This window comes from Prionailurus viverrinus, chromosome B3 (assembly GCF_022837055.1).
Source record: "Prionailurus viverrinus isolate Anna chromosome B3, UM_Priviv_1.0, whole genome shotgun sequence".
Lineage (NCBI taxonomy): Eukaryota > Metazoa > Chordata > Mammalia > Carnivora > Felidae > Prionailurus > Prionailurus viverrinus.
Genome location: NC_062566.1, coordinates 68365831 through 68383010, shown reverse-complemented (window position 1 = coordinate 68383010; position 17180 = coordinate 68365831). Strand labels below are relative to the sequence as shown.

The following is a 17180-nucleotide window of genomic DNA, read 5'->3' as shown; positions in this document are numbered from 1 at the left end:
TTCATTTCTGATACAGTGTTTGTCTTCTCTGGCATTCCTTTTTTGGTTCTTTCTTAGGCTTTCCATCTCTCTGCTTACCTTGCCCATCTGTTCTTACGTGCAGTCTAGTTTATCCATTAAGTTCTTTTTTTTTAAGTTCTTTCATTAAAAAATTTTTTTTTAACATTTATTTATTTTTGAGAGACAGAGAAGGAGTAGGAGAGGGGCAGAGAGGGAGACAAAGAATCCAAAACAGGCTCCAGGCTCTGAGCTGTCAGCACAGAGCCCAATGCAGGGCTTGAACCCACAAGCAGTGAGATCATGACCTGAGCTGAAATGGGATGCTCAACCAACTGAGCCACCCGGGGGGGGGGGGGGGGCCCTATCCATTAAGTTCTTTAGCAAATTATACTTGTTTTAAATTCTTGGTCTGATAATTCCAGCATCCTTGCTGTATCTGATTTGATGCTTGCAGAGCACCTGGGTGGCTCAGTCAGTTAACGGTCTGACTTTGGCTCAGGTCATGTCCTCACAGTTTATGGGTTTGAGCCCAGCACTGGGCTCTGTGTTGACAGTTCAGAGCCTAGAGTCTGCTTTTGCTTCTGTGTCTCCCTCTCTTTCTGCTCCTCCCCTGCTTGCACTGGCTCCTGTGCTCTCTCTCTCTCTCTCAAAAAAATAAATAAACATTAAAAATTTTTTTTTGAACAGAGTGCCCTTGCCAGTCCCCCCTCCACCCCCCCCCCACCCCTCCTGCCACCACCTGCCAGAAGCAGAAAGGGATTTTTCTCTGAAATTTACTTTCGAAAACCTTTGGAGATCTATTGCACAAAACTGTGGACACACCCTGTTACCGGGGCCTCCTGGAGTTTTTAATTCTCAGACTTGTCCACACTGAGCCTCCAGCAATTCATGAATTACAATTCAGGTTTTCCTATCAGGCTTTGGCTCCTGAGGTGATTTCTGTTTGCGAATCTCTGCTCCAGTAAACAGTGAATCCCTGTAGTATTTGTCTGTCTTTCCAGTCTAGGGTGTGGCCCGTTGGCCTGTGGCCTCCTCACCAAGAAGAGTTGATAGTTTTTCAGTTTGTTCAGCTTTTTACTTGTTATGAGAATGGAGTGATGACTTCCAAGCTCCCTCCATGTGGAAACTGAAAACGGAAGTTTCTGCAATGTACGTCTTAATTTATTACAATCGCTTTTAGATTAATGCTAACTTAATTGCAATAAAACACAGAAACTTTGCTCTAAGGTAGCTCAATTTCTTCCCTCCTCCTTTGGGCTATTCCTGTCATATATATCATGTCTATGTATGCTATAAGCCCAACAATAGTGCATTATAATTTTTACTTTCTACTATCTTCTTTTTTAAAAATTAGGAAGAGAAAGGAGAAAACATATTTAAAGGACCTTTTATAATAATCCAGATATTGACTATTTGCAGTGTTCTTCCTGTGGTTTTGCATTATTGTCTGATGTCTTTTCTTTCCTCCCAAATGGTTCCGTTCCCTGGCCCCTTCTTTTGTTATTATTACATATATTATAAGTTTATAAACTATAAGTATGCCATACAGTTTGAAACTTATTGTTTCATGCAATTTTCTTTTATTTTTTTTTCAAAAATTTTTTTTTACATTTATTTATTTTTGAGAAACAGAGTGAGACAAAGTGTGAACGGGGGAGGGGCAGAGAGAGTAGGAGACACAGAAGCAGGCTCCAGGCTCCAGGCTCTGAGCAAGCGGTCAGCACAGAGCCTGATGCGGGGCTCGAACCCACGAACTGTGAGATCATGACCTGAGCCGAAGTCGGACACTCAACCGACTGAGCCACCCAGGCACCCCTGCAATTTTCTTTTAAATCAATTAAGAAAATGAAAGAAAAACATATGTATACTTCCTTTCTATATATTTACTTGTATAATTATAATTACTTTTACTTGTGCGTTTTATTTCTTTAGATGCATTCAAATTGCCATCTGAGGGGTGCCTGGCTGGCTCAGTCAATAGAGCATGCAATTCTTGGTCTTGGGGTCATGAGTTTGAGCCCCACGATGGGTGATTTCTTTTTGAGACTATATTTTTAAAAATTACCATCTGATATCATTCCCTTCCTTCTTCTCTTCTTAATTGAAGTCTAATTCACATACAGTGTTATATTAGTTTCAAGTGTACTAATATAATTTCATTTCGTTTTGAAAACTTTCCTGTAGTGTTTCTTGTTAAGCAGATCCCTGTTAGCAATGGATTTTCTCAATCTGAGTTTATGTGGGAATGCCTTTATTTTGCCTTCTGAGGAAAGCATTTTCCTGAGCAGCTTCTAGTTTAGGGAAAGGAATAAAATAGATGTGTCACTTCGAGTGAAGAACATCACAGGCACAAGTGTGCAAGGGCACCTTGGCTGACTGATGGGGAGGCAGGAGTGTTCCTATCCTAGATCTCACCCACTTGGAAGGAATTTGAACAATGTAGCGTGTGCTAGGGCTGCTGGAACAAAGTACCACAAACGGCACAGCTCCAAAAACAGAAATAAATTGTTTCACAGCCCTGGAGCCTAGAAGTCTAAAGTCAAGATGTCAGCGGATTATTTCCTTCTGAGGGGCATGAGAGAAGGATCTGTTCCATGCCTCTCTTCTGGGCTTGAAGACTCATTACTCTGATCTCTGCCTTCATGTTTACAAGGTATTTGCCTTGTGTGTGTCTGTCTCCAAATTTTTCTCTTTTATAAGGATAGAAGTCATGTTGGGTTAGGGCCCACCCATAATGATCTGATTTTAACTTGATTATCTCTGTAAAGACCCTATTTCCCAATAAGGTCATATATTGAAGTACTGGAGGTTAGGACTGCAACGTGTGTGTGTGTGTGTAAAGTGCAGAATTGTGGAGTCCATCATTTTGATCAAGAGTCCTGTCTCCCCTCGTCAAATATCTAACCCTAGCAGGGCTCACAAGTTCCTCCTTCAAACGGATTAAAAGAATGTTCTCGATTAGAAGAAAATGTAAGAATTTCAATTTATCAACTTGAGATAGGTAAAGTCTTCCTAGAAGGCTTAGATTTGATGGTATAAAAATTACAATATCCCCAATAATCATTGAATAAGCAAACTTAAAAGATGTAATACATTTGGAGAAAGTCTGTGCAATATATATAACAGGGAAAGTAATTCATATTATTAAAAAGAATTTTTACAAATAAACAAGAAAAAGATAATCTATAAAAGTGCAAACACACAAGCTAAGTTGTTCAACTACCCTATGTTGTTGAACCATCAAGCAAATGCAAATGAAACCAACAAAATACTTGCAAGGTGTCTAAATTCTAAAACACATAGATAATAGTGTTAACCAAAATGCAGGGAAATAGGTTTCCCATATGCTGTGTTTTGTAGTGTAGACTGGTAGAGCCATTTTGGAAGGCAAATTTTCAATATCTGTAAAAATATAAAATAGGCATATCCTTTGACTGGCAATTTCACTTCTAAGAAATCATCCATATATAAATATATATGTATATATATCATATGTATATATATTTGTTGATTTATGATTCTGGTTAAGATAACTAAGAGAAGTAAAAAAAATTAAATATTATTAGTAAGTGGGCAGGTTAATTAAATTTTTATGCAGTCATGCTAGAAAGTCTGTGTGGGCACATGTGTGTCTATGAGCACATCTCAAAAATACATTTAAAAATTTTTTTAATGTTTATTTATTTTTGAGAGAGACAGAATGTGAGTGGGTCGGGGGCACAGAGAGAGGGAGACACAGAATCTGAAACAGACTCCAGGCTCTGAGCTGTCAGCACAGAGCCCGACGCGGGGCTCGAACTCACGAGCTGTGAGGTCATGACCCGAGCCGAAGTCGGACACTCAACCAAGTGAGCCACCCAGGCGCCCCTCAAGAATACATTTTTACATAAAAAAAAACCCAAGCTGCAGGAAAATACACATGGTATAGTCCAACTTATATAAGGGAGTTGGGTATTTATATGAACGCTCTTATAAATGAAAGGGGATGAGATTGTCAAGACATACTCCAAGATGTCAAAATGGGTTATCATAGGAGCTGAGAAGGAAATGAAGTGGAGATTGGGAGAGTCAGTGTTGGACTTTCAGGCTTTGCTCTACGTCCTTATGTAATAATATCTTGAGTCTTTTGCGATGAGAGAAGATGTGTGTGTTTGTGTGTGTGTGTTGTGTAATAATAATATCTTAGCATAAAACCTAAAAATGAAATATCCACATATTTGTCCTATAGTTACCCCTTTCCCCAAATTGCCTCTATCCCGGTGATGTGTGTTGTACAGATAAGCAACAAAGAAAATTCCAAATTTTTCTCAAGGGCAAATGAATCAGTTTCTGAAATTCATTCGCATTTTTGAGAAGTTGGAAGGACTAATTGGTGCGATATCCAGAGGTTGGGTGCCTCCTCCGATCTGAGTGAAGAAAGTCTGTGAGACAACCCAATGGTTGTTCCCACCTATTTTGGGGAGACCTATATAGAAAGCAACGTTTGATGAAGACAAAGAACTATGGCAGCACTGGGTGTTATATGTAAGTGATGAATCACTAAATTCTACTCCTGAAACCATTATTACACTATATGTTAACTAACTTGGATTTAAAATTAATTAATTAATTAATTAAAAATATATTAAATTAAAAAAAAAACAAAGAGCTATGGCAAATTCTCATTTCCCTTTCCCTTTATGGCAGGTTTACAATTGTGTCTCTTCGTTTCCTTGCAAGCGTTTTAGTCCTTCCCTTTAATAACTAAGCCCTTCTTCTGCATCCTCTTTGATCCTTTTATTCTTTCTTCCTTGACTTCCTTACAATCTTCTCTTCACCTCTTCCCCCTTTTCTTCTTTACGTCTCTTCTACTGGGCTCCTGCTCATTCTTGTGCAGTGACCTCTTGAGATGACAGCTGCTGCTTCCCTTCCCCCCCTTCCCCTCCCTTCTCCGCCAGGCAGATAGTGTACAGGTGCGGCCCCATCTGTCCCAGTGTGTGTCTCTGGCGATGCAGTAGTACACGGCGGCATCTCTCAGGGTAACCCGGGGCAGGACCAAGGTACTGGACTTTCTGTCTTTTGCGATGGTTAGAGAGGCCATTCCATTAGTCACATTGTCTTTTAGACCATGAATCAAATACTCTGGCCCATGGTGGGGAATCTGTCGATACCAATGTATGTACTCACTCCCACTGATTGTGGAGTGGTTGCAGGGCAGGCGTACAGGTTCCTCTTCTGTACTCTCCATTGCATTTGGCTGTGTGGTCTTAGCATCGCTCATAATACCTGAGGGGTTGAGAGACAGTAGATTAGCTCTGGGTGGTCAATTGTGGGTGCCTCTAAGGTCAGGTTCACAAGCATTCCCAGAACTCTCCTCTTGGCCTTGTCCCAAAACCTGAGCATTTTTGTGTGTGCTACACAGGACAAGAGAAATATTACTGGCATGTATTATTGATCCCTCCAGATCCACAAGGCCAAAGATAAATTTCTGTGTTCCATGACACTTGGTTTCAAGGACCTCAAAACTCCTTACAGCCTGAGAGCTGTGGGACTCAGGAGGTCTTCTGTAAATAGTGGGTATGATTTGCTCCTCACAATGATACTCAGAGACACTCTCTAGAGAAACATAGATGAACAGAAGTGTATAAATGCAAATTTTGCCAGTCATTTGGTAAGTATAGTGGTAGAAATAGAAGAAACAGATGCCTGCCTTTTGCTTTAGCTGAGAAAGTTCTCTTTATTAGACCTAGATCACTTACCTAAAGTTAGGAGAATAGCTAATCCCGTCAGTGATCTCATAGTTCAAGTGCAAACTGGAGTCCCAGGTCGCAGAGCTCAGGATCTGTATCTTAGCCTACATTGGGGGAGGTCCCAGCAAGACCTAGGCAGCCAGTAGCACAGCCCTCTGCCAGGCAGCTTTCCAGTTGGGTGTTTCCAAGACAAGCATCAGGTGAACACGGAGCAGTCTCTTGATTGGGTCTACTCCCACCCCTAGGATTAAACAAAAAAATTTAAAAGAGAACAAGGATATTTTCCCAATGTCCAGGCCTAATTTAAAGGGCTTACACTAAGATCCTTTTCAAGGCTCAAACTCAAATTGGCTAGGTCTGAGTGCAGCTGAATGAGCAAAATCATCCCGAAAGAGATTATCCAACTCTCATTTGTGGCACAAGGCAAAACCCACCACTAATTGATAACTTGATGTTCCGCTGAGCTGGTATGAATGTCTTTTAATCCAAGAAACCTATATTGAGCCCTGTTTTTTAATCCAAGAAACCTATATTGAGCCCTGGACTGTATAAGGAACACGAGAATTCCTATCTGTATGCTCAGCCAGAGACAGTACATCTCAGGAGCAGTAACAATTTAACTTCAAAAGTTAGAAACTTCTTTCTGGTTAAAAAAAAATGACCATAAGCTGAGCTAAAAATCCAATAACATTGGAAGAAAACATTTGCAAGTTTATGACAAAAATAACTTCACAGTTGTATGATACTACTGTGCGTACTCTAACAGGAAAAGAAAAAATTGGAATCCAGTGTAAAAGCCAAAGTGAAAAAAAAAAAGCCAAGGTGCCTGGTATTCAGGTCTTCCATGTTGGCTCCTGAAATGATATTTTAAGCTTCTTCCAGACAGACGTTGTTGGATGCCTCTGGTCTTGATACAGAAACCAATGACTTGAATGGTACTTATTCCTATCCCACCTGAGCCCATCTTCAACACATATTTTCTCATCTCCAAGCCTAGTGGTGGTGTGCATTGAGGCCGCTAAAAAGAAGGAAGGAATGAGAAGATATTATTTGAAACGAAGCCATTTTACAAGAGGTGGAAATAAACATAAAAGAGTTTCCCTATTTATTCTAAAGAAATGGTTGTTATTAAAGAAATGGGATAGAATAAAGTTAAAATTTTTCATCCTTCTCTGCTCTAATAACTAAACTTATCACTTTACTATAGGAGCCAATATTTGGCCATTAAAAATTAAACTATTAATCACCTCTCTCTTTTCTTCCCATGAGAGGTCCGCTCTTTGCTCTGCATTGGGTAAGAGGTTTACCTATGTCCTTGAAGCTGTGTTCTCATTCCACGTGAGATTATGAAGTGCAAGGTGACAGGGGAGGAAAGTGAAATTTTTGCGCAACTCAATGATAATCTCCCCCTCAGTCTGGAAGGAGCTTTGGTTTGCAGGTGTAACAGCCCCCTCTTGTGACCGTGTGTATGAACTTCTTTACTTAGAACTAGGAACCAAGTCTGTCCACAGTCTTTCAAGGTTTGTGTTTTAGGTCTAAAGATAAATACCTTGTCTATGATACCTCCCTCTAGTGGAAGACTCAGTGAAGACCTTCCTACCACAATACTCTGAGATGAAAGACTGAATTATTTTCAGTCACTCAGGGATTTTAGAACTATTTCTGTTAGGTTTTTTCTCCCAAAAGTAGTTGTAAAACTCACTCTCAACCAAATTCTTTTCACTTTCCTTAGTACTTTCTTCTTCCTGTGTTTGAAGGCAGTTCCCAAAGCCCACATTGTTTGTTGTTTAGCATAGGATTTGGTGAAAAGGGGGCAGAAAAAGGAAACTATTAGCCAATAATGCATTGTTTTAGGCAAGTCGCTTTTCTAAGGGGAACAGAGGGGATCTATCTGGCAGGTTATCTCACTAATGCTGACTAGGTAATTCCATGTTAACTGGTTAAAGTTTACATTCCTGGAAGGTTGGAACTACAGTTAGGTTAGGGATTAAGTCTTGGTTTACTGATGTGGGGTTTAGCACGAGTGACTCCATTTTGAGCCTTCTGTTTCCTTTTTAACAAGCCTAACTGTTTAGGGACAATTAGAGAAGCACTGGGTGGTTTACTTTAACCCAAGATACAAATGTAATACTTGGCAATCTCAGGGAACAATATTGTTTTATACACTGAGCTCAATTAGGAGAACATTTTTTTAATAGAAAGGAAGTTTACATTAGAAAGTCTCAACTGGGCTACCACAGTGCCTTCCTTCTTCCTGTCAGTGGTTCATGGGTTTTTCCTAAGCCTCTAAGCAGGTGGCTGCCTTTGTGGAGCTCCAAGGTTTTTGTTCATCTTCCACTATTATTTTTATTACCGTGGAACTACTGAGAGCACAGAAATACACCGCCGAGTCTGCCAGTTGTACGAGAGAGATGGTGAGAGCGATGGATTTTTCTGTCTTTTGAAAGTTCATGGAGAGGCGACCCTGCTTTGCATTTGGCTTGTTTTCATCCTGGTAAATGAGGAAATGCATCCTTCCACTGGGAGGTTGTTTGTACCAATACAAAGTATAGTAATTACTCCAACTGGTTTCATACTTGCACTCCATGGTGGCAGCTTTTCCTTCCTGAATTATTACCATATTCTGCATTTGGATCACTTTCTCAGCCATGCCGGATCCTATGGAAAAAGAAAGTTTGGTTCTCTGAAATGTCTCAGATGGGTCATGAGGACTGGATTAATCTACGACACAAGGAGAAAGAAAAGAACCACATAGCATTTCATTTCCCCATCATCTCTCTTCCCTCTTAATATCCCTGTTTGTTACAGCTTGCAGAGTCCCATTCTCGAACTAGAAGAGGCAGCTGAGGCCTCATGTTTACGGCCACTCTTACTGAAGCCAAAGGAGGCCAGGAATGCCCACAGCAGGCCAGGGCAGAGCATGATAGAAATTCTTCTGGTTGAAATTTCTCTTTGTCTCACTCCAGTCCAGAGACCAGCTCTTATCTGAGTCTCTGAGTGTAGGGTTCCTGGGGCTATAAGATGTTTCTGTCCCCAAATAGGAAGTAAGGTTCACAAGTGGGATGTCCCACTGCTGTATGCAGAGACTGAAAATCTATCCCACCGCAAACCTCTGCTTTGCCTTGATGTTCTTCTGTAGCAATACACTTGAAAAATGGCTATTCTATCCAGCAAGGTACAAAAATGAAGTTTAATTATCTTTTTGTTATTGAATTCTCACTTAATATTATTGTGATCAGAGACTATATTCTGAATGATTTAAATCCTTTGCAACTGATTAAGTCTTGCTTTAAGATCCTGAATATTGTCAACTTTGATCAGTATTCTGTGAGCATTTGAAAAGAATATATATTCTGTTGTTTGAGGTTAAAGTGTTCTGAGATATGTAAAGTAGGTAAAGAATATTAATTGTGTTGGTCATATTTTCTCTACATTTCTACTGAGACATGTGTGTTAATGCCTGCCACTGTGGTTGTATATTTTTTTGTTGATTTTTACATCAACAAATTCTACTGGTTTAATTCTACTGATTTATGTTTGATATATTTTGAAGCCATGCTATTAGGTGCATATAAAAATAGAATTGTTCTATCTTCTTGGTAGATTGTGCACTTAATCATTTTGAAGAGTTGCTCTATATCTCTAATAATTCCTGGTTTAATGTCTACTTTATCTGATATTGGTATAGCTCCTCAGCTTTCTTTTGGCTAGGGACTCCCACTGTCTTGTTATCCATATGCAACAGAATGAAACTGTTATCTCTGCCTCCCACCGTACTAAAAAATTAACTTGAAATGGATCAATGACCTCAATGTGCAAACTAAAACCATAAAACTCTTAGAAAAAAACATAGATGTAGATCTTTGTGACCTTGAATCGGGCAATGGTTTTAAAATATGACATCAAAACACAAGTAACTAAAGAAAAAATAGATTAGACTTCATCAAAATTAAAATCTCTTCTACTTCAAAAGATACTATCAAGAAGGTAAAAAAGAGAACCCCCAGAATGGGAGAAACTATCTGGAAATCATATATCTGTTTAGGGTTGAGTATCTGGAATATATAAAGAACAACTTAAGGATAAAAAGACAAATAACGCAAGGAAAAATTTAATTTTAATAGGGTTTTCCTAGACTGCTAGGGTTGGTGGAGATAAAGGTGACAGGGAATGTTACTTTCCCAAATATACTATACATATTTTCACTATATTTCCTTTTATATAATTTTTATTTTCTACCTTGTGTTTTTATTTCCTATTCACAAATCCAAAAGTAATTTGTATTACAAATATTTTCACTACTCTTAGCTTTCCTTTATAAATATTATTTTCTTTTGCCTTATAAAGGAGTTGGTGACGTGTCTTCCCCTCTAATTTGAATCATTTGTTTAAAATAGTTATTACTTTCCTTTCATAAAGGAGCATTGGGAAAAATGGAAAAATTTCATACCATTGCTGATGTATATATAGACCTATGAGGAATGAAAGAAATCGGTGGTATGTTTGGGCAAAATCTCAAAACTCATGAGTAGTATCAATTGAACCCTGAGTATAGACATTCCTTAAAAACTTTCCCAGTTATTTCTGGTGAGCAGAGGAGAGAGGCAGAGTTACATGTTGCTATCTCTTCCTGTTTATCCTACTCAAAAACAGTGTCTGACACACAGCAGACAGTAAATATTTGTTGAATGTAGAATAGTTGCAATGTGAAAAAGTTTTGCTGGAATTTTTCTGATTGCTCCTTTAATTGCATCTTTTATAACGAACACCCAATACTTTGAAGATGGATTGTACAAAGGAGAATGGCCATAGATGTTACATGAAAAGTATATTTTATATGTTAGACTGATACGGAGGCATATGCAGATGGATCATCTAGAGTAAAAATATTTATAGTAAATGGTTATCTTTGGGCAGCGGAATTTTAAATGACTTTAACTTTTCTATCACATTTTCTATACTCTCAAAAGTGTCCATAATGAGCATGTGTTAATTTTATCATAATTATTTAAGGCAATATTTTTTTTCTGAAGGCCTTCCACATTGTCACCCAGAAGAGTTTTAGATCTCTTTGGCACATTATGAACCATGTAAGATTTCAGTGAAAGTAACTTAAATACCCCAATGAGGTTATCCTTACAATTTATTTATTGACTTAAAAACACCACTATTTCTCTAGAAATATAATATATTGGAGCTAGTACAAATTGTAGTAGCTCATCTTGAGTTATTGAAAACGGAATTTTTAATAATCACAATGATGAGATCTCTGCATTCATTTCAAATTGGAAATAAACACATTATGGCAAGCCATTCAATCCCAAACCTGCTCGAGGACAAAGAATGTGGCTGGGTCCCCAGCTACAGGCTGCAGGTGCCTGAAGAGTTCTATATAACTACTAAACAGAAATCCAAGGCTGAGTTTCCTGACTGGGTGGCTGTGATATGCAAGAAGGCACATTCAACTTTTTTTTTCAACAGTACTGTGAATCCCCTGTCCTGTTTTCTATCCACATTTGAATGAGTCTGTTAGAAATGTAGAGTCTTTCTCTGCTTCCTTCCTGTACCAAGGAAATAATTCAAAGCCCTGTCAGTATAACTGTACTTGATAACAGCTGTTTTTCTCTCCCAGACATTCAGAATTGATCGACTCTGCCCCACATCCTTTTTTTTGGCCACTCACCCCTGTTGAAGCAATGAAGCTGAGTTACTGGATAATTTTCAGAATTTGCATTTTATTTTTAGAGTCTATAGGAAACTTGAGAACCAGAATGACCCTCTTTTCCTTCCCCAGACTTGTGATGGATCCTTCCAGAAACCCTTGGACTCACAGTGTCAGCATCTGTGACAAATCTTAGATAAATATGTTAATAAGAAACGTCCTTTTTTTTTTTTGCCAACTTCCTCAGAATTATACCTAGCGAATAAAAGTGTATGAATTAACATCTCTGTCAGGAGCGTCCAATCACGTCATCTCTAGGAGCAGAAAATAGAAGCCATGAAAATCTAGAGTTCTACAATAAGGCTGCCCTGACCTAAGTACCAAAGTTTTCCTGAAACAATCTTATTGTTTCATGAGCCATTGAAAATCCAGCTTCTTGAATTATTGTTAATGTATATAAACTTAAGAACACTATTGTGGGATCTCAAGAAACTTAACAGAAGACCATGGGAGAAGGGAAGGGGAAAAAATAGTTACAGAGAGGGAGGAAGGCAAACCATAAGAGACTCTTAAATACAGAGAACAAACTGAGGGTTGATGGGGGGAGGGTGGTGGGGGAGAGGGGGAAATGGGTGATGGGCATTGAGGAGGGTACCTGTTGGGATGAGCATTGGGTGTTGTATGGAAGCCAACTTGACAATAAATTATATTTAAAAAAAAAAAAAGAAAAGAACACTCTTGTGGTTATGTTAAAAAGGAATCTCTTTCTTTTTGAGTACTCCACTTAAAAAAAATTTTTTTTAAACGTTTATTTATTTTTGGGACAGAGAGAGACAGAGCATGAACGGGGGAGGGGCAGAGAGAGAGGGAGACACAGAATCGGAAACAGGCTCCAGGCTCTGAGCCATCAGCCCAGAGCCTGACGTGGGGCTCAAACTCACGGACCGCGAGATCGTGACCTGGCTGAAGTCGGATGCTTAACCGACTGCGCCACCCAGGCGCCCCTCCACTTCAAATTTTTAACTCCACACTCAACTTGAAGTTGTCCCTGCTTAGTGAGATGTCTCCCTTTCTGTATTTGCTCTTGCTCCCCGCAACAAGAGATGGCTGTTTGTTATTCAGTGCTCGCTAGGCTTACTGTGTGGGTAGGTAGCCTCTGTTATCTTGGTGCAGTGTCAGTCTTAGACTGATCCATGTACCTAGTCCTTGGATCTTGGATTTTCTCAGCATTAGGGCCTCTGCTCCTGTGTCAGCCAAACACCACATGTTTCTCTATGCGTCTTGTGTAGGAAAATGTTCTGCCTCTTGCTCATTGTGTAAGCAGAGTTAGGGGGGTCCTCAGAAAAAGAAAGATGAAGCATAGCTTTCAAGACACAAGAGAAATCATTTCAGGCCCGCATCTATTTTTGTGATTTATGCCCAACAGGACTACTTGCCCAAGCATCCTGCTTGCAGAATTTCTGAAAAGATGTTGGAAATTACAAAGAAATGCAAAAACCTCAGTAGTTAAAGATTTTAAGGAAACAAAGGGAATGCAAAAACTAGCAGTCTCTACAAAGCCCAACATATCAGATATGGTAAATCAGTAGTAAAACTCCCAGTGCCTTTTCAAAAGTAAGGATTGACCTAACACACATTCTTGAATCATTTTTGCAGGATTTAAGCCCCTTTGAGCCTCAAACACCAGGCTAACTGGAGCAGAGAATTGAAGATACTGACCCTTGCTGGCCTTCATGACTTCAATCAACTAGGACCTGGACTCTGCCGTCTTAGGATGGCTTCTGTCACAATTCTATACTGAACTCTCCTTTGTCAAGCCCCTTCGTGAATATGCAGAGAGTCATGCTTTGGAAATTATTCCCTGTGACCTCCTTATTTGCTGCAAATAAAGATTACTTTGTATGATGACTCCCCCCCCCCCGCCCCCCGCCGGTGTGGTCTCTATCTGTTAACTCACCAACGAGAGAACTCATGCTTGTTCAGTTACAGTTGGTAGCAGAATGATTAATGGAACTGTTATAGGATTTTCAGCTCAGAATGTTTTCCTGCCCCTTCGACAAAGGTAGATGGCTTTTTCCTTGACTATTCTCTCTGTTGCAGTGGATCTTAACTGTGCCCTAGGGGTGTGTGTGAGTGTGTGTGTGCGCGCACGCGTGCATAGGCGTGTATACACACATGTGACAGAATTTGCTCTTTATCCCCATGCCCAACAGCCTCAGGCTTTTCCTTTCTGTGCGAGACTGACCTGGGCAAGGTTCTTAGGCAAGGGACTTTTGCCTCCTGCTGTCACAGCCAATCACATGGTGCAGACCAACATCTCTGATGGGGCTCCCTCTGTCACCCTCTCTGCTCCCAGTCATTTTTGTGAGCACAAGGTGGAGATCTGTGAAAATGGTCCCACCAGTGAATACAGACTCCTCTTGAGTCTGTGACTCGCTGCAGTTCTACATTGTCATGAGAGCCCTCACTCAGTCTTGTGGCTGATTTCTTCTTGCTTATAAGGCAGCCAGCACCTGTTTTACCTATGGTATGCTACTGTGGTGCCAGTCCAGATGCCTACTCGTCCTTGGAGTACCCTGTTCCTCTTTGGAATCCGGCCTACTTGGTTTCCTTGTGAATTCAGGTCTCTAATAGGTAAAAGCAAAGTTATGATTTTGCTGTTTATCTAGTTTTACATGGTAGGGTGGATATGACACTCTTTCATGCTTTATATATCTTATGACAAATTGGAACTCTGTCCATCTTCCAGTGCACCTAAAATTGAAATATTGGCATCAGGAATGCAGCACTGCAAAATATATGATCGTTGTAAGTCACAATTCATAATTGAAATATCTCCTTCCTATTCAATCAGAATAGGACAGCGCTGGTTTACCTTCTGCTGGTTGTATTTTGACTTCTACTGATCGCTAAACCCCCTTTAAGAAAATGAGCCTATTTATATTTTATTTTTAGGAATTTTGTAGAAACTAGAATCTTCATTGGATCTTTGCTGAAGAAGGAACAGGCAAGTCCCAGAAGGGATCTTTGCTGATTCTGTGATTTCAGCTAGATTCCCATGATTGGGAATCATGGGAGTAAATCTGGATCCAAGAAGAATAAATCCCAAAGAAACACTGCAAGGCCGAGGAATCAGGTAATGATAGTTTATTCTGGCCCAGATGGGCTCTTTCTGGGACCTTTAAAAATAGGTCCTGAAGATGAGCTTATGGATAGTATAGATATCCAAGGAACATCTTCTCTATTATTATTCACCTTGGTCTTGATTCCAAAGATCATGAGGAGGAATATTTTGTAATATATATAAGGGAACTTGGACACAGACACTTCTCTTAAAGCAATTAGAAACAACTGAATGGTTTTACCTAGAATCTAATTTTTATTCTCGGAATGAACAAGTAATTGATGACACCAATGGGAGTAAGTATTCAACAAGCATAGCAATCCTAATTTCAGTACACAAAGATACAATTTCAGGGGAGGAATGTCCAAATTGTCCAGCAATAGGTAATAACCACAAAAAAGTTGACACTTGATGTATTTCATTTTTGATTCTCATAAGTTGTCAAAGCCTTAGGTCAGGGCACACCATGAAGAAGAAAGGAGGTGAATGATTTGGCACTGTGTCAGACCTGCAGACATGTGAGATAGGGTCTTTTCATTATCCTTAGCAGAGGATTCCTAGGAGGAATTTTGGGGAAAATGACTCATCAGAATCGAAAGACCAGTCCTGTGGACTTGACAAAAAAACAAAACAAAAAACAAAAACAAAAAACCCATTGGGAAGTAGGTGACTGAATAAAAAAAAAACCTTCTGTGATTTAGAATCTGCAATCTAACTTTTCGTTTTCCATGAACAAGTCAGGTAGATACAAACTCAACTGCAGACCCTAGAGTATATAGTAGTACCTCATCACATGCATCCTTTAACTCAGTGATGATTAATTAAAGCTTGTGATGGCCACGTGACTGTAGGGGGACTCCATTCAACAGACCAGCTACTTGGAGTATGGGAGTCAAAGGGCATGGTAAGCCAAACTGAAGTTGGCAAGGGTTAGAATGAAATGCAGCCCAAACAGGTAAGAAAACGTGTCTGGTCCAGAATAGGTTACTATCCTACTTAGTGTGGTATGCTTCTGTCCTGTCCATAGTCTTAGCTGAGGTTCCGTTTCTCTGGTCGGTCTTCAAGGCATCCCAGCATATAAATTTCTATTTTGTGTGCTTATTTTTCCTCAGTGTCTTCCCTGATTTATAATAAGAAATATGTATTTGGTCTTTAACCCCATTCATGGCACAGAGCTCTTAAAATCTTTGGAATTTCCTGTGATAAGAGCTTTGAAGGTGTCTTTTATGTTAATGAGGTGACTTTTGGAAAGTGCTTAGGCAACCTAAGGATGGGGACTGCTGCTGGGGACCAGCCTTGTGATTCAATTGCAGCTTTCAGTACACACCCCCTACACTCCAGGGAGAGGAGGAGGGCTGGAGGCTGCCAATGGCCAATGATTTAATCAGTCGTAGCTGAGTGATGAAGCCTTTGTAAAAACCCAAAAGGACAGGGTACAGAGATCTTCTGGGTTGGTGAACACGGGGAGGTGCTGGGAGAGTGGCTGAGAGAGCATGGACGTTCCGCACTCCTTCCCTATACCTTGCCCTCTGCACCTCTTCCATCTGGCTGTTCCTGAGTTCCTGACGTCCGTTTCTAATAAACCAGTGATCTAGTAAGTATAACATTTCTCTGAGTTCTGTGAACCACTCTAGCAAATTAATGAGACCTGAGGAGGAGGTCATGGGTACCTCTGCTTTAGCCAGTCTGTCAGAAGTACAGATAGCAACCTGGACTTGGAACTGGCATCAGGAGTCTAAGGAGGGTGTTGTTGGAATCTCTCATCTCTAGTAAGTTGGTCAGAAGTTCAGGTAACAACGTGGACTTTCAACTGCATCTGAAGTGGTGGGGAGCAGTCTTGTGGGACTGAGCCCTCAACCAGTGGGATCTGTCTCCAGGCAGATAGTGTCAGAGTTGAGTTGAATTGTAGGACCCCCAGCTAGTGTCTGGCCAATTGCTTGGTGTCACGGGAAGTCCCTCCCACCCCCACAATGGAGTTGAGTCCAGGAACTCAAAAAGAACTATCTGCCCCAAAAGATTGAGTTGAGCAGGTATAAAATCTAGAATAATCAAATATAATTTTAAAATACTGTCCTTCATGTGCTGCTTTAGTTTAAAAATGCCATACTCCCTGGGAAGAAATAGATATACGATGACATCTGAGGACTGTGACTTTTGCAAATGGTTCTGAGTGGTCCCCGAACCAGCTGTGAAAGAGTACTTCTTGGAATGTATTTAACAACTTCCTTTCTGGATCTTATCTTACACACTGTAACTGCCAGCTGCTAACACATGTCTGGGTAAAGTTTGAGACTTCCCTGGGAGTACAAGAACAGGAAATTGCCACAGGTTGAGTTCTGGCTTTTTGTAAGGCCGTCTCTGAGACAAGAGAAATATGTTGAAGTCTTCCAAGTATGAAAATAATGTGATGAGCCTGATAGTTTTAGCTGCTTTTTGGAAATTCACAGAATATTGACCCTGTGTTGCACTGGTTTCTGTATCTGTGTGCTGGGGAATGAGGAAAATTCTCTCCCTTCCGGGAGGCCTTTTGCACCAATACAATACATAACATATAACCCTGGCATCATATGAACAGTCTAGTTTCACAATCTTGCCCTCCTGCCTAGATGTTGTTGGTTGGGACTGAATGACATTTTTGGACATGCTAGATCCTGTAGATGGAAAA

At 40.1% G+C, this 17180-nt stretch overlaps 1 long non-coding RNA gene and 1 gene segment (V, D, J or C); one reads left to right on the top strand and one right to left on the bottom strand.

Annotated features, from left to right (window-relative positions):
* The window catches only part of LOC125169083 (T-cell receptor alpha chain C region-like), a 780232-nt gene that overhangs the window by 394220 nt on the left and 368832 nt on the right, over positions 1 to 17180 (bottom strand).
* The window catches only part of LOC125169097 (uncharacterized), a 38324-nt gene continuing 35055 nt past the window's right edge, over positions 13912 to 17180 (top strand). The window contains exon 1 of the long non-coding RNA XR_007153440.1: positions 13912 to 14527. This is a non-coding gene — a long non-coding RNA (uncharacterized LOC125169097). The remainder of the gene's footprint in view (positions 14528 to 17180) is intronic.